Genomic DNA, 22,437 nt, shown 5'->3' with positions numbered 1-22,437 from the left:
CAACAGTAAATACCTTCAGTTCACACCAGTTGGCTCACCTCTGTAGGCCAAATATTCCCAAATCTGTTTTCTAACGCTGAAATCTATGGAAGTTTACTTTGGCATTTCCATCTTCCCCTTTTACAACTTTATAGAGATGTGACAGCAGAGTTGTAAGTCATAGGTTAGGCATTAAAAGCTCTTCTATCTAGATCTATATAAGTTTTCCAACTTTATGTTCCATACTTCAGTAACTCCATAAGAGTTCTCCCCTCCCCTGTCATAAATGTCTGTTAGTTCTTTCTCCTGCTCTTCGGCCCTGTTTTCTCAAGACCAAGGAACAGGTTCAAATGCCACTCCTTTTTCTGGCCCCATGCGAATTCACATCCATAATAACTTCTTCAATGTCTTCATCTCGAAGAAATCTCTCTCATTTGAATTTTAATTTTGTTTTATCTGTCTCTTGGGGAGACATATTACTATCTCCATATTAATAGAATATTAATCCATATTAATAGAATAAAATATTTTAGGAACATTTATTACTTTATAAACATTTATTTTTGTAACCTATGTTTCAGTATACCACATTGATATAATTATATAATAGCAGTTTTAAATATAAATGATTTAGCAAATTATCAAGAGAACTATATCTTTGCTTATGCCAGGTGAATGTCACATAAGTATGAGGGACAGTGCATTTTCTGTTAAAGAATTCTAGACAAACCTTTGAAGTCCTATTTTTCATTATCTCTACATGTGTCTCGGAAAGGTAACTAAACTCATTTAACAAACAACTTTTGGAATAATGATTATGCATGCAAAACTAGAAAAGTGAAACTATTTTTTCAAATTTCAAACATGTTACCAAAAAGTATACCTCTACTTATAAACATTATCTTATATGTTAACAATAAATGGCTATGCAGATAAAAAACATAATATTTGAAGGTAATTATAAGCATATATACACACTTTCTTCTTTTTCAATTCTTTGAAACCAAGGAGAGCAGTGAAGGGAGTGAGTTTGCCTAACAGTATTTTTGTGGTCTATTTTAGAACAACTAGATTGACAATACAAGTTCAAGGAAAAGAGTTTGTTTTTCCTTCCCATTTAGAAGCATTTGACTATTTTGTCCCAACCTCTAATAGGAGGGTCATGTTTCCTCAGAGTATTTAATATAATAATAACATTTAGCTTATTAATGTTATTCACAAGATAATTTTATACTTGAAAAAACCTTGGTTTTCAAGTGAACCTTAAAAGTACCTCTCATGATATGAGTAGCTCAGTCTACATTTTTGTGTATGTATGCCTACATTGTTTGTTTAATGGCTCAGTGAATACCTGAAGACTTTTGTGGCTTATAATCCTCAAGCAGTCCTTGGATGAAACAATTTTAGAGTTTTAGGTATTTTTCAAATAAAATACCCTATTTATAATAGTAGCAATAAGTGGTCCACTGGACGTGGAGTATTCATTTGAGTCAAACCAATGCTTCTTAATCTTTAATTCTATAACTGGAGTGGAAAATTTCCCTCTACATTTAAGTGACAATAATGTAATAGAGTTTATGCAAGTAATTTCATTAGCCGTGAACAATGATTGCTAGATCAGACTAGCCAAGCAATGTAAGTGTCTGCTATCCCTTCCTAACAATCCTGTGAGCCACATTCCTTCCCAAAATGTAAACTCATGGCCTATAAATGTATGCATCCTGATTAGTACTGAGAATAATCAGACTGCATGATGACTTACTGAAATCCACCTCATAATTTAACTGAGTGATAAGAAACAGATTGATCTATTTTGTAACAATTTATTTTCAGATATCAAATATATGAGATATTTTAAAATGCATGTTAAAATCCGACTTTTAAGAGCATTTTGAATTTCCAAATTTTAATATATCAGTTGAAAATGCACAGAATGCTTAGCAGGAATGTTTTATGTTAGGAAGTCCCTTTACTGAGTTGAATGAATTTCATAGCTTTACATCCAAATATTTCTCTATTTGGTAAATCATTATGTGAAAGAGTTCTTTTCCTTGAGTTTACATGGAATATCATGAAAACAATTTAATTTGTATTTTATTCCTTTACATTTTATGATATTGGCAAAACTTTTTAAAAGCTTTACATGGTTGATCATTTTGGCCAAATATACAAATGATTCTTCTTGTGAGTATGGAACATTAAATGCACTGAAAATGTAGCATGCCAATATTCATAATATGTAATTAAAACTGTATATGGATTTTTTTTACTTTTAGTCTTTAGAGAAAAAATCTTAAACTCTATTTGGATGCACTGGAATCCCTTATTTATTTATTTCTATAAAGTTTTTATTTATTTATTTTGAGAAGGAGAGAGAAAGCACACACACCCACACAAACAGGGGAAGAGCAGAGAGAGAAAAGGAGAGAGAATCCCAAGCAGGCTCCACACCGTCAGCACAGAGCCTGATGCGGGGCTCCATGTCATGAACTGTGAGATCATGACCTAAGCTGAGAACAAGAGTCAGATGCTTAACTGACTGAGCCACCCAGGTCCCTCTGGAATTAATTTAGATTCCTATATCTGATAATTGATAATTTCAGTATCCAGGAACTATTTATTTATTTATTTATTTATTTATTGAAATATACTAACATTCATTGTGTTGTCATACATAAATAATTTGACCTAATTTATAAGCAACACTGACTTCACTCTGGGACTTGCGAGAGTATAAAGAAAGCAGTAGAAAGATTAATAAGTCTTGTCACTATTTTATTAATTTTCTTATAGGTAAAAAAAAAAGTGGGATTAATACATACCAAAATATACATACCAAAACATGTCCCATAGCATTAGGTCTCTAGCCATATGAATCTGAGAATTTTTGATTAGACACAAAAGAACAGTTTGTTTATCAATGGACTGGAAACTTTTAATAAACAAATGTGTTTGACAAGACCCAGGAGAGATAGGGTATGGATGAAGTCACTGTGGGAATGGGGGTGGGTGGAGAGCAAGTATAAAATTAACATCTACTTGGGGGGATCTGCAGTACATATAAAAACTAATTGGAAATTTATAAAACCAATAAATACTGTTTTGAACCAAGTGGTTTATTGTTTTCTTCTTATCAAGACCCTCCTCTTGGATTTAAGATTTGTGCCTGTGTACATATTTGTATATATCTGCCATCTATAATAATGACAAGCCAAAGTGAAGTGTTCAATATATACATTATTAAATGTTTGGGTAAAAAAATATTTAATGATTCAAGAATATATTTGGAAAAATTATTATTCCAATCAAACTTTAGGATCAATGTAGAATGTTTCACTCAAAAGTAAAACGGGGGCTAGTAATAGGAATGTGTATATGAGAGAACTCTCTGTTCCTATATTACTAGACAGGCATGTAATATGCAGTAACCATTTTCTGTTCTGAAATAAGAAAAAAGTAGATAGCTTCTGCAATAGAGTCTTAAAATCTATAGTTTAATATAAAAAACTGAATCTTGTTTAGCCTTCACCGTTAAGATGCTGATGCATTTTTCCTTGAGGACACATTCTACAGGAAACTTTGTTGCTGGCAAAGTTTATACCGTTTGAAATAAGCAAACAGTCCATAAACTCTCTACAAGCAGGCAGCAGTAAACAATCAATCTCTAAACCATTCACTAGGCCAGAAAAACTTCCTAATATACCAAATAATTTCTTCAGAGCTTGCGGTCCACACATGTGCCTAGCAGAAATTCATTTAAAATTCCTAGCTTAGAGAATATGTACCATCTTATTAGACCTCATGAGAATCATTTCAGCAACACTTAGCTTCGGAAATAGGGTAGCAGTGTATGGGAGCAAAGCCTCTTAAAAACAAGTCAATCAAAGTTGCCTCCTTTATTTTAACAGTGACCTTACAAATACCTGGTCTTGAAATCTTGTTGAATTTAGTTACTCCAAAGAGTCCATCTCTTTGTGATGACCCTATTTCTTTTCACTGGAAAATAATGAAAACTAGCAAAATCCAAGATTTATAGGGATAGCTACACAGACACGTAACATTTAAAAAAAATTAAAGTTCAAATAATGTCATTCTGCCTCTCTGGATTTCATAGATGGCTCTGTAAGTGATACCTGCATCCTGGTAATATTTCTGAACTATTTTGAGTAAAAGCACATATTACATTTGGAGATTCACGCTTTCCAATACATGCTGACTTTGAACTTAGTTCACGTTTGCTTAGCTTCAGCAATATATATTATATAAATATATAATTTATTTATTTAATATAATTTATATAATATATATTTATTTAATATAATTTAATATATATTTATTTAATATAAATATATATTATAAAATGTAATATAATTATATTATATTTAATATATATAATTTAATATATAATACATTAAATATATTAAATTATATATAATATATAAATAATATATATAATTTAATATATTATATATAATATATATTATAAAATATAATATAAAATTATAAAATATATATTTATTTAATATAATTTATATAATATATACATATATATAAATATATGTATATATTATATAATATATATATTTATGTTTTATTTTTTATTTTTTGCAGTTAAATGATGAATCCACATCCTGAAGGCAGATATGGAATGACATATTCTGGCTAGTAAATGTGTAAACATAAGGGTCTGGGTAATTATTTTCAAAATTTATTTGTCAAATTACTTTTTTATATGTTGTATACTATATAGGAGACCTATAGGAGACCTATTTTATTTTTGCTTTTTATATATTTCATTGAAGTACAATAAACAAACAGAAGAGTTCACATCATATGTTCTGCTCAGTGATATTCCACAAAGTGTATACACTAGAGGAACCAACACCCAGATAAATACAGCCATGTAACCAGCACACCACCCTCTTCTAGCCATTTTGTGTTACAATAAGAATAAGCATTATCCTGACTTCTAACACCTTAGAAAAGTTTTGCCAGTTTTAAAACATAAATAAATTATACTAAATGGACTCATTTGTGTGTTTGGTTTATTTGCCTCAATGTTAGAATCTTACAATTCCCCCTTGTTTTTTGATGTAGTAATAGGTCAACGATTCTCTTTGCTGTATAGTAGCCCATTGTGTGGATATACCATAGTTTGTTTATCCATTATTCTGTTAATGGGCATTTGGGTTTTTACTTGGTAGGGAAAAATCTGTTAGAAGATGGCTGACAGGACTGATAGGGGAATTCCAGTCCCTGCCCAAAGACTCCCCTTCCAGGTTTTTCTTCCCACCCTGCTTGCTGCCCTTGCCAAATTACCACTAATGCTGAATGCAGAAGTAACAGACCATAAATTGTCCCCTTTGCTTATGCTCTGGACTTAGACCTTTGGAGAGTGATCTCCTCTGAGCCTGCTGGTGTAAAATAAACCTCCTGCCTTCCAAGATCTCAGAGTGCTGCTTTGTTCTTCCACCCACTGATCCAGACCAGGTTCCATAACATACTGTTTCAGAGACTGGAAGAAAAACAGTGCTGTGAACATTCTTCTACAAGTCTTTTAGTGAATACATGCACAGATTTCTTTTGAGTGTATTCGTAGGATCGTATATTTACCTATTATACATACATATAGGATATATGTATAGCCTTCTAGACATTGTCAAAAAGTTAACATGTAAAGTTTCTGATGTTCCTCTTGCTGTACCTTCTCACCAACTAGTTATTGTCTGTTTATTCTATTTTTATTTCATTTATAAAACTATTTAGTGTGTTGTATAGTGTTGTTGTTTTTTAAATTGTTTTAATGTTTATTTATTTTTGAGAGACACAGAATCCAAAGCAGCTGGGCTGTCAGCAAAGGGCCTGAGATGGGGCTCGAACCCACCAACTGTGAGATCATGACCTGATCCAAAGTCGGAGGCTTAACCAACTGAGCCACCCAGAAGCCCCTATACCATTGTTTTTTAAGTTGCAGTCCTCAAATCAGAAAAAAAATAGGTTTATTTGCCATTTTAACAAAGTGTAATTTTTAATATAAAATGCTCAAATGTAATTTTTAATATAAAATGGTCAAATGGAAAAATGCTCATCCTTATAGGAGTGTATAGCAAGACAGCCAAAATAAATCTGAATGAGAAACAAAATGTACTATTTATAAAGGGATAATTAATGAATAAAAAATTAGTTCTAAAATAACCATGTTATGGGATGAAAATACAGCATAGGGCATATAGTCAATAATATTGCAATAATATTGTATTGTGGTGGCGATTGTACTTAAGTGGTGAGCACCATGTAACTTGTGGTATGGAGTCACTATTTTGCACACCTGAAATTAATATAACATTATATATGTCAGCTAAACTTCAATAAAAAAACGAAATTACAAAAAAAAATTCAAAAAATTAGAGTTAGATCCTATTGTTAGAACTCCTTTTCTCATCTCTTGTATGTATGACTATTATTTGAAGGAATGTCTTGATTGGTTCTGTTCCCTCTAAGAGGATACCTTTTCCACAAAATGTGCCTCTACAAATATGTGTTAGGTGCGTTAGAAAGGCAGTCTCACAAGTGCAGTCTCTCAACTTCCTCTCCCTGCACAGGAATGTGCCTCGGTCCTGGAACACTTGCTTATCAAGAGAGAAAGAGCCCCAACAGCCTGTGCTGGTTTTATCATCCTGTGAGCTAATGTGTCACGTGCCACAATATCTGGCCCATCCCACTGTTAAATCTGTCCCCTGAGGCAACAGAAGGGGCTTTCTTCCACTGTAACCCTGAGAGGGATATGTTTAGGCTGAATTCCCTGTATGGGCCTCCCACTGCCAAGAGACCTGCTGGCCATGGGGAACCCACGTCCACTGTTGAAGCAGATCCTGCTTTGTCTCTTCCCTTTGTGAGTAAAGTACTGTCAGATACCAAGAGGCAGTGGGTGGAAGTGTGTGGAATTTTTCCTGATTAGTAACAGGTGCATGGTACTCCACAAGCCACTAAGACTGGATGAATTCGTGAGTGCAGAATTTATTGTTGGCTGTTGTCAAAAGCCGAGCCAAGCATTCTTGTACATTAGTATACATCAGGATCACCTGAAGGGCTTGTTAAAAACAGATTCCTAGACTTCCCTTTCAGAGTTTCTATTTCAGGAGTTTTGGGTGGGACCTCAAAATTTGCATTTCTATCAAGTTGCCAAGTGACGCTGAGACTATTTGTCTGGAGGCATCACACTGACAATTATTGTTCTAAAAAAATAGACCAGAGTGGTAAGAGGCCTTAAAAAAAAAAAAAAGTTATGTGAGACTCATTCAAATTTCCATTTGGTTCCTTAATTAGCTGTGTGACCTTGAATTACTTCACATCTGGGATTCATTTCTGCATTTCTATATAATAATTTTATTTTCAAATTCAGCAGAATAATGTATTATTTTCATATAATAGAATTATGTATGGTCTCTCCCACATTCTTGCTGATTCCAAAGGAGCATGCTGAAACTGTTTCAATCTGGTGATTATTATGTATGTGGGGTGTATGTGTGTGTGTGTGTGTGTGTGTGTATCACCTCATTATATGGGGACATAAAAATTAGCATAAAATTTCTGAAGCCACTGAGCTAGATATAGGCTAGCTAGTGAATGAGTCTTTCATTTCCTTCAATGGAAAAATTACAGCTTTGTGCATATGAATATGTATTTTATTTGCTTCTCCATGAGTTCCTCCTTACATCTTTGATAATTTGATATGGAAATGTTTCATCCAAATGCCAGAAGTTGTAGTATTACTTTAATGACCTTTTTGTTTTAATACAAATTACATCTTGAGTAACCAGATGTCAAAGCAAAATATTTTCAGGGCGCCTGGCTGGCTCAGTCGATTAAGCATCCGATTTTGGCTCAGGTCATGATCTCATGGTTTCATGGGTTCAAGCCCTGCATCAGGCTCTGTGCTGACAGCTCAGAGCCTGGAGCCTGCTTTGGATTCTCTGTCTCCTTCTCTCTCTGCCCTTTCCCCGCTTGTACTCTGTCTCTCTCTCTCTCAAAAATAAATAAACATTAAAAAAAAGCACAAAATATTTTCAACTTTGTTTCCTTGCTTTTCTCCTTCTCTCTCTTCCTCCTTCTGCCACCCTGTTTCTCCCCTCACCCTCACTCTCCCATCACTCTGCCCCTACCTTTCCCTTATTATGAATTTTACAGGATCCTTTGTCCTTCTACAGACTGGCATTTGTTTATATTTTAACAATCTTGAAGCATATTTACAAGCTTTGAATTTTAAAGATCAATTTTAATTTTATGTATTGTGGTGTAACAAAATTTTTCTTTCTGTGGTATTTTCTTCTCAAATATTTTTTCTTGTGATTAGGGCTTTTAATATTGAAGATTTATCTGAGAAGTATTTTCACCTTAAAAATTATCATATTTGATAATTATATTTGAGAAGCACTTGGTGGTCCTATGTTTGGTAATATATTTAATAAAAATTTATGACATTTACTTATTAATCAAGGCATATTAACTATTTATCTTTTAGATCAGTGTATTCTGTTCCTCAAAAAAGTTTGTTTAAAATATCCACTTCTCTTTATAACATAATCCATTTATGCCTCTAAATCTATTGTGAAATTGCTGTATGTTTACATTATTGCATGTATTTTCATCCTTAATATGATTAATAGGTCAAACGCAAAACTGAAGAAATATTTCAGATCTACCACTGTAGTTGCACAAGTAGACGTTACTTAGTATGTGTCATTTTGTCATTGCTGTTTATTTTTACTACATACAAATAATATCTTTTGCTGTGTTATAATTTTTGTTGTATTTGTTATTCTTTAAGTTGTTTAAGTTTATTTTTGAGAGAGAGAGAGAGAGAGGGAGAGCACATGTGCGTTCAAGTGGGGAAGATACAGAGAGAGAGAGAGGCAGGGAGAGAGAGAGTCCCAAGCAGGCTCCACCCTGTCAGCCCAGAGCCTGAGGTGGGGTTTGAACTCACAAACCATGAGATCATAACCTGAGCCGAAATCCAGAGTCACTTAACTGACTGAGCCACCCAGGCATTCCTGTAGTATTTACATTTGTTATTTTGGATTGTGTTAGAAGTTAATAACTTAATTGAAGTAAGAATACAAACAATTGAAGGCATAGCTCCATTCCAAGCACATATGCAAAAATAAATATTAAGTTTTATTTACTTTATATTTCAATTTTCTATTGAACAATGCATTTGGATTTTCTTTTAAAGTTTAGTTACTTATTTTGAGAGAGAGAGAGAGAGAGAGAGAGAGGGAGAATGTGTGCACAAGACAAGCAGGGGAGGGACAGAGAGAGAGAGGGAGAAAGAGAATCCCAAGCAGGTTTAGTGTGCTGTCAGAAAAGAGCCAGATATGCAGTTCCATCTCAAGAACCATGAGATCATGACCCGAGCCAAGATCAAGAGTCAGATGCTTAAGCGACTCAACCACCCAGGCACCGCTTGATTTTTATTTTTGATATTTGATTCACAGAAATGGTAAATGTCTATTAAGAGGCTACCTTTTTAGGTACTCTCTTCTAAAATTTTTGCAGTATTTAAAGTATTTAAAATAAATTATGAAAAGGCATATGAGATATGAAGCAGAATAACAGCAACAATAACAAAACAGAACACTTTTGGTGTTCTTGAAGTGAGACCTCATTTCTGATACCTTATGTGCCTTCCTAAGGAGATAAACCAATACCTGCAATTTTGCTTCCATTACTCAGTTGGATTAAAAAAAGTTCCATATATCTGATATTTCTAAAGAATATATCATCTAGTGTTTCTTTGCTTTGAGGTTGAAAAATGTGATATCATGTTATCATACTGTATATAATGTTCTGTATTATTCCTTTCGTTCAACATTGAGTTTCCACAACTCATCCATGTTGTTATTATAGAAGATTATGCATTCATTTTCACTGCCTTAAATATTTCATTGTGTATAAACATAATTATTCACTTATCCATTTCGAGTCAATGAAAATTTGTCTTGTTGGTGTTTTTTTGTTGCTAATATGAAATGCACAGGCAAATACGTTTTGCACATGCACCTTGGTACACATAGAACAATTATTCTAAGCCATATACTGAACAGCAAAATGACTGTGTAAGAAGTTTATAAATGTTCACCTAACATAATTCCAAATTATTTTTAAAGAGTTTGTACCAGTTTATGCTCTCATTTTCAATGAGTAAGAATTCTCTATTTCTAATTTTTTGCCTATAGTAACATTAGACTTTTTAATTGATGCATATATGGTGTGTACAAAGGTTATACTTTAGTAATCTTAATTTGCAAGTCCATCTTTGGTAATAAAACTTAACTAATTTATTTTCTAGCCACAAGAAGGCATGAGGTGATGTAGAACAGGCTTGTTCAGGAAAGATTTATACCACTGAATCATATCGACATTTTAATATTTTTTATTTAATGTTTTTATTTATTTTTGAGATAGACAGAGACAGAATGCAAGTGGGTTTGGGGCAGAGAGAGAGGGAGACGCAGAATGCGAAGCATGCTCCAGGCTCCAAGCTGTCAGCACAGAGCTGGATGCGGGGCTTGAACTCACAAACTGTGAGATCATGACCTGAGCCGAAGTCAGACGCTCAACCGACTGAGCCACCCAGGCACCCCTGAATCATATCTACATTTTAAAATAACTAGCTTGCTCTGCCCCTGTCACCTTCCCTATTCAACTAATTATCATACCAGTGAAAAATGATTCAGGTTTGTATAATTAGACAAAAATTAGCATTCTCTTCCTCATTCATCTGCCATATTTTTACTCCTTTGCATGACCCAACTCAGCCATCTATTCTGAGAAGTTTTAAACTATTCAACATGGTGCATTTCCCTATTAAGTGTATTATGTTCTAGTGTAAATTGTGTGTTTTCTACGATACATCGTGTGTGCATCTTAACGACAGATCTATGTTGGGGCACCTGGGTGGCTCAGTCAGTTAAGTGTCTAACTTTGGCTCAGGTCAGCATCTTGCAGTTCGTGAGGTCGGGCTTGTTTCAGATCCTGTGTCTCCCTCTCTCTCTGCCCCTCCCCTACTCATGCTCGCTTGTGCGTGCGCTCTCTCTCTCTCTCCCTCTCTCTCTCAAAAATAAACATTAAAAAAATTAAAAACAAAAATAAATAAAGTCGAAATAGCATTAAATTACCTGTGTTTACCAGGGTAACTCCCTCACTGCATGCACTTATTAAGTTAAAAGATAGTTACTTCTATGTTCACTCTTTAGTAGATCCCTTTGCAGAGCATTCATCCCTTCAAAAAGTGGCCTTCAACTATATTATACTCCAGTTGGAGAGATAAAGGATTGTGTTTAAACAGCTAATTTTACTAGATGTCAGTGAAATACATCCTGAAATTATAAGCCACAGGTTCTGGGTTGGAATGGAAAAAAGTAAGGTATTGGAAAGAGAAAGCAGAAAATGCAGCTGACATTCAAATTTTTCTTAGACAGATTTGCATGGATTTAAAGTGGGAATATAACTAAGGTCATTCCATACTGATAAAGCAGAAAAATAGAATGGCTTGTTCAGAAATCATAAACCAAACAATGCCTAGACTGTACGATTTATGCATGTAGTGATGTAGCGTTAGGCTAGAAAGTAGAGTGGAATAGCTCATAGAATTACCAAAAATTGACATTTTATCCTGGATATTTAATTGAATGGCTTACATGTAATTATTCAGAATAATATTATTCTAATACTATGGGAAAATCATTCTAGGACGTTAGGGTGAAAATTTTGAAGAATAATTGTACTAGAGTTACTCTTTTAATCTCATAATATTTTTGTGTTAAAATTTAGCTTTTTCTCTTTGATTTTATGGTAATATAGATTCTCTTATTATATATAAATTAATCACACAATATTCATATATATTATATTCCCCAGAGTTATTTCTTTATGCAAGAAATGGTATGACAAGGAAATTCTAGTGTTGTAGATAATTTCCTATTTAGTTTGATTTCCCTGGCATAGTTACTGATGCAAGAAGTAAAATTCATTCCTGTTGAAAAATTGCTACCCCAGGAGGGAAAGCATTCTACCATCTCTTCTTAGAAAAAAAAAATGTTATAGACTTGAAATCTAAAATAAGGATTAAGTAAATGTATGTGTAAACTTATCTGCTTATTTGAAAGAACAAATTAAATCACCAGATGAATTAAATTTTTGTTTTCTATACCCAGTTATATTTATTTTGAATAGATCATTTCCTGACTATACTAAGCATGTGAACATAGCCTTTAGAGGTACAATTAATGAACTAAGGAAATGGTTTATATCAAATAACTTAAATATGTTTCCAGGCATCTGTCTATTCACTGGTGGCCAGCCTTCACCTCGAGTCTAAAAGAAAAAAAGGAATGCTAAATATGTTGGCTGTCGATGATGCTGAAGGAGGCATATAAGAAAAGTTTTATATAGCTCTTTCCATTATAAAACTTTCCAGGACCCAGTTTTTATAAAGTTACACGTATAATATAGTAAAAACCATACTCCTAAGTAAATGAAAACAAAAGTCCACAAAAGCACATCTGTATTGATATATACAGCAGATTTATTCATAATTACCAAAAATGCAGAATGCAAATATCCATTGGTGACTCACTGGGGTATATCTATCCATTGAGTTACTACTCAACAATAGAAAGATCATACTACTGCAAAATGTAACCATGTGAATGAATCTCAAAAATGGCAGGAAATTTGAACAAAACATGTAGAAAAGGGTAAAACTGTAATACGATTTTAAAAGGGGGGGTGGGGTGACTGGGTGGTATAGTCAGTTAAGCGTCCACTTCTGCTCAGGTTATGATCTTGTGGTTCATGGGTTCGAGCCCCTAGTTGAGATCTGTGCTGACAGCTCGGAGACTAGAGGCTGCTTCAGATTCTATGTCTCCCTCTCTCTCTGCCCCTCCCCTGCTCACTCTCTGTCTCTCTCTCTCAAAAATAAATAGACATTTAAAGAAAACTATAATACCTTTAAATAAGTTTCTATATGACAAAACCATAGGAAAAAGACATCCTATCACTGTTTCCCAGGGCCTGGGTTTGGGGAGAGAAAATTACCTATGAAAAACATGAAGAAACTTTTTGAGGTTTCAGAAATATTCTGCATCTTGATTGCACATGTGGTTATGTCACTGCATGTATTTGTTTAAACTCACTGATTTGTACACTTAAAAAAAAGTGGATTTTACTGAGTTTAAATATCTCAACCTGTCTATATTTAAAGAAAAAAGAAAAGAGATGAAAAGAAAAGAAAACAGAAAACAAAACCACACAAACCAATGAACAAGGAAAGTCATCAATTAAAAAATAAAAATTCTAGGGAATATTTTCCTAGAATATTTAAATATAGCAAGGACAAAACACATAAACCCAACTACACAAATGTAAATTTTTTTAGAGTTGGTCTGCAAACTGTAATGAAATGAAGCCAAATTTAAAAAAAAATTTAAGCTTCATTCCATACATTCAAATAAGAGTAGCTTTTGTATGTATCAGATTTGTTAAGGTTTAGTGTCATTAGGTAAATAACCTCCTCTATTGTAGATGAATTTATTTTAAAAGCAATACTTTCTTTCCCCATTTAAAGTAAAGGCCTTCATGATTTTAGTAAAGATGCTGAATTATTTTCCCAGATAGTATGACCTCACCTGTCAATTTCCAGTGCACTTAAAAAGAAAGAAAGAAAAAGAAAGAAAGAAAGAAAGAAAGAAAGAAAGAAAGAAAGAAAGTTATATGGTAGGTAGTTAAAGTTTTACCTCTCTGTTCAACGTAAGTCATCCTTTATTAATTTAAGCTGTAACAAAAATTAAGTTCACAAAAAACTTTTCTAAGTTTGAAAACAGGCACAAAAATAATGAGCACATTTTTGATATCCAAGCTCCATATCCAAGGTTTCAGGACAAAGTTAGTGTATTTCATTCATTCATTCATTCATTCATTCAGTAATAGCTCTTCAATAGCTAATCTTTGATCTGTGACCGGTGTATAGTAGTCCTAGCTCTAGATATTACACTCACAGTGACAACCAGAACCTCTTGTGTGGGCTATGTCCCAGTACAAGGTGACAGAGAACAAATTAGAATGTACTGTTTAGCACACAAGCTAGTTTAAAAGCATAATTTGAATATGTTGTAAATAAGCAGGATAGTTTGATGGAAAGGACCTGGGAAGAGTGTTTTCAACGCTGTTAGCAATTCACTCTGAAGAGTTAGGGCTTGGGCTGAGCATTTTCAAAAAGCACAATGAAGTCATATTTCTTGAAATGTCAGTGTGATGTAGGGAATACCTGGAGTGAACTCACGTAGGACCTTTTAAGTGATGGTTAAAAGTCTGGATTTGATTCCAAATTCAGTGAGAAGCAAATGAAGGAGTTCAAATATGGTAGAAGTGTGATCTCAATTATGTTTTAAAATATCTACTCTGCTGTGTGTGGATAGTTTGTAATGTCCAGGAGGGAATTGCAACTATCATTTGACATAAGAGTCCATTTTAGATCATTTTAGATCAGTGTCTCAGTTTGTTCATGTAAGGGGTATTCACTGCTTGTACAAAAGTTCTAGCAAGTGGAGGTGGAGGGAAGTTTTTAGATAGGGGTGGATCTTAGTTAACTTTACTGTCAACTAAAGTGTTGGATATCTTCCTTAAGATTTTGTGGGAGAGCAACAGACATAGCTTTCTAAATTTGGGTCATTGATTTTTGCATGTTATTTAAAAACATGGGGCTAATTAAAAGAACTGCTCTGAATGACAGCAGATTGTGACAATGAAAATTAGAAGACTATGAGTTATATAAAACAAGGCTTATTTTTTCCAGGATGTTCAAATGGACCAAGAGTGTTAACTCATATTAGTACCTGTTACAGAGGATTGGGAGGCAGCAGAGAATAATAGTGCCTACAATTTCCCAGTAAATAGGGAAAACAATCAAATATGTTTGCATATTTAAAAATCAAAAGCTTTTTAAAGTAAATTGTATTTCTTATTGAAATTTTATTTTGGAATATTAGGTTTTTGGTAAGAGCATAAAATTTTTGTGGCTCAATGTTAAAAAACATTTCCCCAAGTATACATAATAAAAGGTAAGATAATATTAAAAGTAAGATACTTACATAATCATGTTTAGAGATTTGCTGTAAATAAGGTCCTTGCTGTTATGTGCATAATGATTGTACTCTAGTTGATAAAACTTGTTTCCCATGAGAATATAGCAAGTCTGTTTCTTGTTGTATGTGCTATACATGTATACTGAAATTGAACAATTAAAAAATGGATATTGGTTGGAAACAGGTTTCTGTTGGAGTTAAAGTTGACATGTAAACAGGGAAAGGGATCTAGAATGATCTATGTGGTACTGCAATAGACTTGATGGCATTGGTATGAACTCATGTTTAGCTTATTGTAGATACAGATGATTACATATAGAGCTGTTTATAGATACGTTTATATAGAGCATTAATACCCACACATCTATGTCATTACTTTGCTAGCTGAAAGGGTTTAGAAGCAAGGACATCCAAGTAGCAACAAGCATATCTTGAACCTAGATCTTAGGGGTTTTTTTTATGTTTATTTATTTATTTTGAAAGAGAGAGTGAGTCGGGGGTGAGGGTGAGGGACAGAGAGAGAGAGAGAAACTCAGAATCCCAAGCAGGCTCTGCACTGTTGCTGTCAGCACAGAGCCCAAGGCCGGCTCACAAACCGTGAGATCATGACCTGAGCCAAAATCAAGAGTTGAATGCTTAACCAACTGAGCCACTCAGGCATTCCCAGATCTTAGGTTTTAATGCCATTCTCTAATAAAAGAAGCTAAGGCTCCTTGGAGAAATGTCTGATTCTAATACCTGAGGCAGAAAATATTCAAGATGAGCCTGGAACATCTTGCTGTGCCAGAAAGTAGAGAACTTCCCCTACAACCCAAAACCAAACAAACAGAAAACCTACATTAAAGAGCATATGGCAAAGTAAAATAGCCAAATGACATATTCTCTAATGGCCAAAGTGAGAAAAATGTGAGCAACAAAATAAATAATGTAGTATTGGGTTATAACACACAGTATAAAATTATATTTATGAGTCCATGGTAATATAAACAAATGACTGAATAAATAAAGAATTGGAGAAGTGGCAAATTTCCCATGCAAAAAAAGTCCAGATAATTTATGTAGATACTGTGCTTTAAAGTATGGGAAGCCTAATTCCCCACTCCTTCAGTGTTCGCTGGGCATAGTGACTGTCTTCTAATAAGTACAGATAAAAGAGAAGAGTTACTTTACAGTTGAAAACTCTGACAAACACCACCTAATCCAGGTGATCAAAGTCAACACCAACAATTAAAAATTATGTTGATACCCTGGTATCATCATCATACACCGCATATGATATGATAAAAATGACACTTTACCTCTCTAGTATTCCCCTCCAAACCTATAAACCCAGTAAGCCATGATACAGCAGCAGCAGCAGCAACAACAACAACAACAATAACAAAATAACACACCAGAAAAATTCAAGTTGGTAGGCCCTCTACAAAATACATGACCTCAAGACAATCAAGTCATCTGAGACAAGGAAGTCTGCCATATGTCCCAACAAAGAGGAACCTAAGACCAGATGCCTGAATGTAACATGATATCCTAGGCATGATAGAGAAACTGAAAAAGTTGTTAGGCTAAGCTAATGAAATATGAATAAAGTACGGACTATTATCATCTATTAATCATAATAAATATACTAACAAGATTTTTTAAAGGGGGAAGTTAGACACAGAGTATGTGGAAACTCTCTATATTATCTTTCCAAAGGAAATATAAAACTTTTTTTAAAGAATCTATGAAAAATATCAACAGAAAATTTTTAAAAAATGAAGTCTTATTTTTTTTGGATATTTGCTCCACAGTATAATTGAAAAATGAAGTCCTCCTTCTGGCACATCTTCTTCATCTCTGTGCACCAGACTTTTAATTTCTAACTTACATTTTGACACCTTTAAAAAGATTTTGCTAATCTTCTATATTTGCTTACTGTTCCCTAACTACCCACCTCATATCTAGTGGTTTGAAAGAGTAACCGTTTATAATCACTCTGAATCTATGTTCAGCTGTGTGGCTCTTTTGGTCATGCCTAGCTGAGCTCTCTCGTATATCCACTGACAGCTGAATGGCTCTGCTCTGGGAGTCAGCCTGGTATTGGCTGCTTAGATTCTCTCCCATGTTATCTTATTTTTCAGAAGGCTAGTCTAGTCTTGCTTACATGGTTGTATCACCAAGTTCTTGCAGAGAAGGAGGAACCATGCAAGGCCTGGGCTCAAGCTGGCACATCACTTCCGTCACATCGCATTGACCAAAGTAATCACTAAACTAGTACATATTCGAGGAGCTGGAAAAGAAACTTTACCTACTACTGGGAGAAGCTGCAAAATCACATTGGGGACATGGATAGAGGTAAAGAAATAATAGTGGCCATATGACTATCTACTACACCCCCAATTGGAACTCATCCTTTAATGTTTGAATTTCTGGAACCCTTTGTCACTGACCTTCTATTACATTTTCTGCTAGATTTAAAATCAAGGGATACGTATAGTACCTTCATTGTTTTATAGGTCAGTATATTTCTTTATAAATTAGTAGTTGAGTAAATGTTAAATTTTTAAAATGCAGGATTATGGTGTATTTTTGTAATTTCCTCAAGATACTAAAAATATCAAACACTTTTCACCAATAATAGAACTTCAGCATAAAGCAGCTTCAGTATGATCCTTTCACCATTACATAAAGGAGAAAATCCCTGTCTCTTTGATCTTGGTATATTATTTTCAGTATGGTAATAGTTGTTATTGTACTAAGCCCAAATCTATTATCTAAATAGGGAAAAATCCCACATATAACTTTAATAATTTGAATTGAAAAATAAATAAGGATCAGACCAATACACTATTTAAGCGTCATTCTCTACCATAATTGAACATCTGAATGATTATTTAGCTTCCCAATTCCATTTCCTGGAATACAATTTATGATTAAATTAGACTGGAACCAAGTGGCAGAACCATAAATAGAAAGATAAGGAATTTCACCTTGAACCAGTTCAACCATTTGTCAGCCATAACATACATGTCAATTATTCATGTATCAGTTTACAAATAACTTATGGTAGCAATTTAGAAGTCATGGCTGTGTGAGAAATTAAATTACCAAAAAAATGACAAGAAGGAGGATGTATGTTTTTAAGTATTTTTAAAGATTTTTTTCTGATTTTTATAAGATTAAGATCCCTTTTATCCTATTATGGTCCTTTAATGCTCAGACTAGTATTAGCTTGCTAGCTCTGGTCCCAATGATGATTAATTTAATGGATTATTAAACATTAGCAAATTCCAACTGTGTTAACTCTATAATTCTTCTATATCCAGTGGGTGTTATTGGCTAAATATCTGAAAGGTTTATGGTGTCAGTAGAAATGAATGCCTAACCTAGTGTCATATTTGTACTTACACTGCTAACTGATTGTACAAATATCTTTTGCTGACCAAGCAAAGAAACTGTCATTCGTATTAAAATGAACTGTTAGAATCTAGAAAAATTGAACTGGCTAATGAATAACATCCTGAATATCTCAATTGTTATGAGTAATTACAATAGAATTTTCTGGCACATGGCAGCTTCTTACAAAATTAGTAATGATTAAGTTGTTTTGTCATATAGGAAGATAAAATGGACACTAGAAAAGGTCCTTAGAATTCATTTAAAATATATTCTGTTTCTCATGATGACAAGAAGAAAATAAAAGGAACTTAAGAAGTCTTTATTTAAATTTAAAAGATAAAGGAAAACTTGGTATTTTCATTCCAATGTAATTTGTTTAAAAAATTTCTATAACCATATGTCAGAGGATCTAATGCACAGAATATTTGCAATTTAAACTTTTCTTTTTTTTTATTTTTTTTTAATATATGAAATTTACTGTCAAATTGGTTTCCATACAACACCCAGTGCTCATCCCAAAAGGTGCCCTCCTCAATACCCATCACCCACCCTGCCCTCCCTCCCACCCTGCCCTCCCTCCCACCCCCCATCAACCCTCAGTTTGTTCTCAGTTTTTAACAGTCTCTAATGCTTTGGCTCTCTCCCACTCTAACCTCTTTTTTTTTTTTTTTTCCTTCCCCTCCCCCATGGGTTTCTGTTATGTTTCTCAGGATCCACATAAGAGTGAAACCATATGGTATCTGTCTTTCTCTGTATGGCTTATTTCACTTAGCATCACACTCTCCAGTTCCATCCATGTTGCTACAAAAGGCCATATTTCATTTTTTCTCATTGCCACGTAGTATTCCATTGTGTATATAAACCACAATTTCTTTATCCATTCATCAGTTGATGGACATTTAGGCTCTTTCCATAATTTGGCTATTGTTGAGAGTGCCGCTATAAACATTGGGGTACAGGTGCCCCTATGCATCAGTACTCCTGTATCCCTTGGATAAATTCCTAGCAGTGCTATTGCTGGGTCATAGGGTAGGTCTATTTTTAATTTTCTGAGGAACCTCCACACTGCTTTCCAGAGCGGCTGCACCAATTTGCATTCCCACCAACAGTGCAAGAGGGTTCCTGTTTCTCCACATCCTCTCCAGCATCTATAGTCTCCTGATTTCTTCATTTTGGCCACTCTGACTGGCGTGAGGTGGTATCTGAGTGTGGTTTTGATTTGTATTTCCCTGATAAGGAGCGACGTTGAACATCTTTTCATGTGCCTATTGGCCATCCGGATGTCTTCTTTAGAGAAGTGTCTATTCATGTTTTCTGCCCATTTCTTCACTGGGTTATTTGTTTTTCTGGTGTGGAGTTTGATGAGCTCTTTATAGATTTTGGATACTAGCCCTTTGTCCGATGTGTCCTTTGCAAATATCTTTTCCCATTCCGTTGGCTGCCTTTTAGTTTTGTTGGTTGTTTCCTTTGCTGTGCAGAAGCTTTTTATCTTCATAAGGTCCCAGTAATTCACTTTTGCTTTTAATTCCCTTGCCTTTGGGGATGTGCCGAGTAAGAGATTGCTACGGCTGAGGTCAGAGAGGTCTTTTCCTGCTTTCTCCTCTAAGGTTTTGATGGTTTCCTGTCTCACATTCAGGTCCTTTATCCATTTTGAGTTTATTTTTGTGAATGGTGTGAGAAAGTGGTCTAGTTTCAACCTTCTGCATGTTGCTGTCCAGTTCTCCCAGCACCATTTGTTAAAGAGACTATCTTTTTTCCATTGGATGTTCTTTCCTGCTTTGTTAAAGATGAGTTGGCCATACGTTTGTGGGTCTAGTTCTGGGGTTTCTATTCTATTCCATTGGTCTATGTGTCTGTTTTTATGCCAATACCATGCTGTCTTGATGATGACAGCTTTGTAGTAGAGGCTAAAGTCTGGGATTGTGATGCCTCCTGCTTTGGTCTTCTTCTTCAAAATTACTTTGGCTATTCGGGGCCTTTTGTGGTTCCATATGAATTTTAGGATTGCTTGTTCTAGTTTCGAGAAGAATGCTGGTGCAATTTTGATTGGGATTGCATTGAATGTGTAGATAGCTTTGGGTAGTATTGACATTTTGACAATATTTATTCTTCCAATCCATGAGCAGGGAATGTCTTTCCATTTCTTTATATCTTCTTCAATTACCTGCATAAGCTTTCTATAGTTTTCAGCATACAGATCTTTTACATCTTTGGTTAGATTTATTCCTAGGTATTTTATGCTTCTTGGTGCAATTGTGAATGGGATCAGTTTCTTCGTTTGTCTTTCTGTTGCTTCATTGTTAGTGTATAAGAATGCAACTGATTTCTGCACGTTGATTTTGTATCCTGCAACTTTGCTGAATTCATGTATCAGTTCTAGCAGACTTTTGGTGGAGTCTATCGGATTTTCCATGTATAATATCATGTCATCTGCAAAAAGCGAAAGCTTGACTTCATCTTTGCCAATTTGGATGCCTTTGATTTCCTTTTGTTGTCTGATTGCTGATGCTAGAACTTCCAGCACTATATTAAACAGCAGCGGTGACAGTGGGCATCCCTGTCGTGTTCCTGATCTCAGGGAAAAAGCTCTCAGTTTTTCCCCGTTGAGGATGATGTTAGCTGTGGGCTTTTCATAAATGGCCTTTATGATATTTAAGTATGTTCCTTCTATCCCGACTTTCTCAAGGGTTTTTATTAAGAAAGGGTGCTGGATTTTGTCAAAGGCCTTTTCTGCATCGATTGACAGGATCATATGGTTCTTCTCTTTTTTTTTGTTAATGTGATGTATCACGTTGATCGATTTGCGAATGTTGAACCAGCCCTGCATCCCAGGAATGAATCCCACTTGATCATGGTGAATAATTCTTTTTATATGCTGTTGAATTCGATTTGCTAGTATCTTATTAAGAATTTTTGCATCCATATTCATCAGGGATATTGGCCTGTAGTTCTCTTTTTTTACTGGGTCTCTGTCTGGTTTAGGAATCAAAGTAATACTGGCTTCATAGAATGAGTCTGGAAGTTTTCCTTCCCTTTCTATTTCTTGGAATAGCTTGAGAAGGATAGGTATTATCTCTGCTTTAAATGTCTGGTAGAACTCCCCTGGGAAGCCATCTGGTCCTGGACTCTTATTTGTTGGGAGATTTTTGATAACCGATTCAATTTCTTCGCTGGTTATGGGTCTGTTCAAGCTTTCTATTTCCTCCTGATTGAGTTTTGGAAGAGTGTGGGTGTTTAGAAATTTGTCCATTTCTTCCAGGTTGTCCAATTTGTTGGCATATAATTTTTCATAGTATTCCCTGATAATTGTTTGTATCTCTGAGGGATTGGTTGTGATCATTCCATTTTCATTCATGATTTTATCTATTTGGGTCATCTCCCTTTTCTTTTTGAGAAGCCTGGCTAGAGGTTTGTCAATTTTGTTTATTTTTTCAAAAAACCAACTCTTGGTTTCGTTGATCTGCTCTACAGTTTTTTTAGATTCTATATTGTTTATTTCTGCTCTGATCTTTATGATTTCTCTTCTTCTGCTGGGTTTGGGCTGCCTTTGCTGTTCTGCTTCTATTTCCTTTAGGTGTGCTGTTAGATTTTGTATTTGGGATTTTTCTTGTTTCTGGAGATAGGCCTGGATTGCAATGTATTTTCCTCTCAGGACTGCCTTCGCTGCATCCCACAGCGTTTGGATGGTTGTATTTTCATTTTCGTTTGTTTCCATATATTTTTTGATTTCTTCTCTAATTGCCTGGTTGACCCACTCATTCTTTAGTAGGGTGTTCTTTAACCTCCATGCTTTTGGAGGTTTTCCAGACTTTTTCCTGTGGTTGATTTCAAGCTTCATAGCATTGTGGTCTGAAAGTATGCATGGTATAATTTCAATTCTTGTAAACTTATGAAGGGCTGTTTTGTGACCCAGTATATGATCTATCTTGGAGAA

General features: G+C 34.5%; 1 long non-coding RNA gene across 3 annotated transcripts in view; it reads left to right on the top strand.

Annotated features, from left to right (window-relative positions):
• The first annotated feature begins 6,771 nt into the window (after positions 1-6,771).
• The window catches only part of LOC122231441, a 130,506-nt gene continuing 114,840 nt past the window's right edge, over positions 6,772-22,437 (top strand). For 2 of the 3 annotated variants that reach the window (XR_006208692.1, XR_006208686.1), the window contains exon 1: positions 17,251-17,459. This is a non-coding gene — a long non-coding RNA (uncharacterized LOC122231441). Of the gene's footprint in view, positions 6,872-17,250; positions 17,460-22,437 lie in introns of those variants that run through there. The other variant, XR_006208693.1, reaches the window with a different exon arrangement.

This window comes from Panthera tigris, chromosome A1, assembly GCF_018350195.1.
Source record: "Panthera tigris isolate Pti1 chromosome A1, P.tigris_Pti1_mat1.1, whole genome shotgun sequence".
Classification (NCBI taxonomy): Eukaryota; Metazoa; Chordata; class Mammalia; order Carnivora; family Felidae; genus Panthera; species Panthera tigris.
The sequence above is the reverse complement of the archived record's forward strand: the minus strand, read 5'-3'. Positions and strand labels throughout refer to the sequence as shown.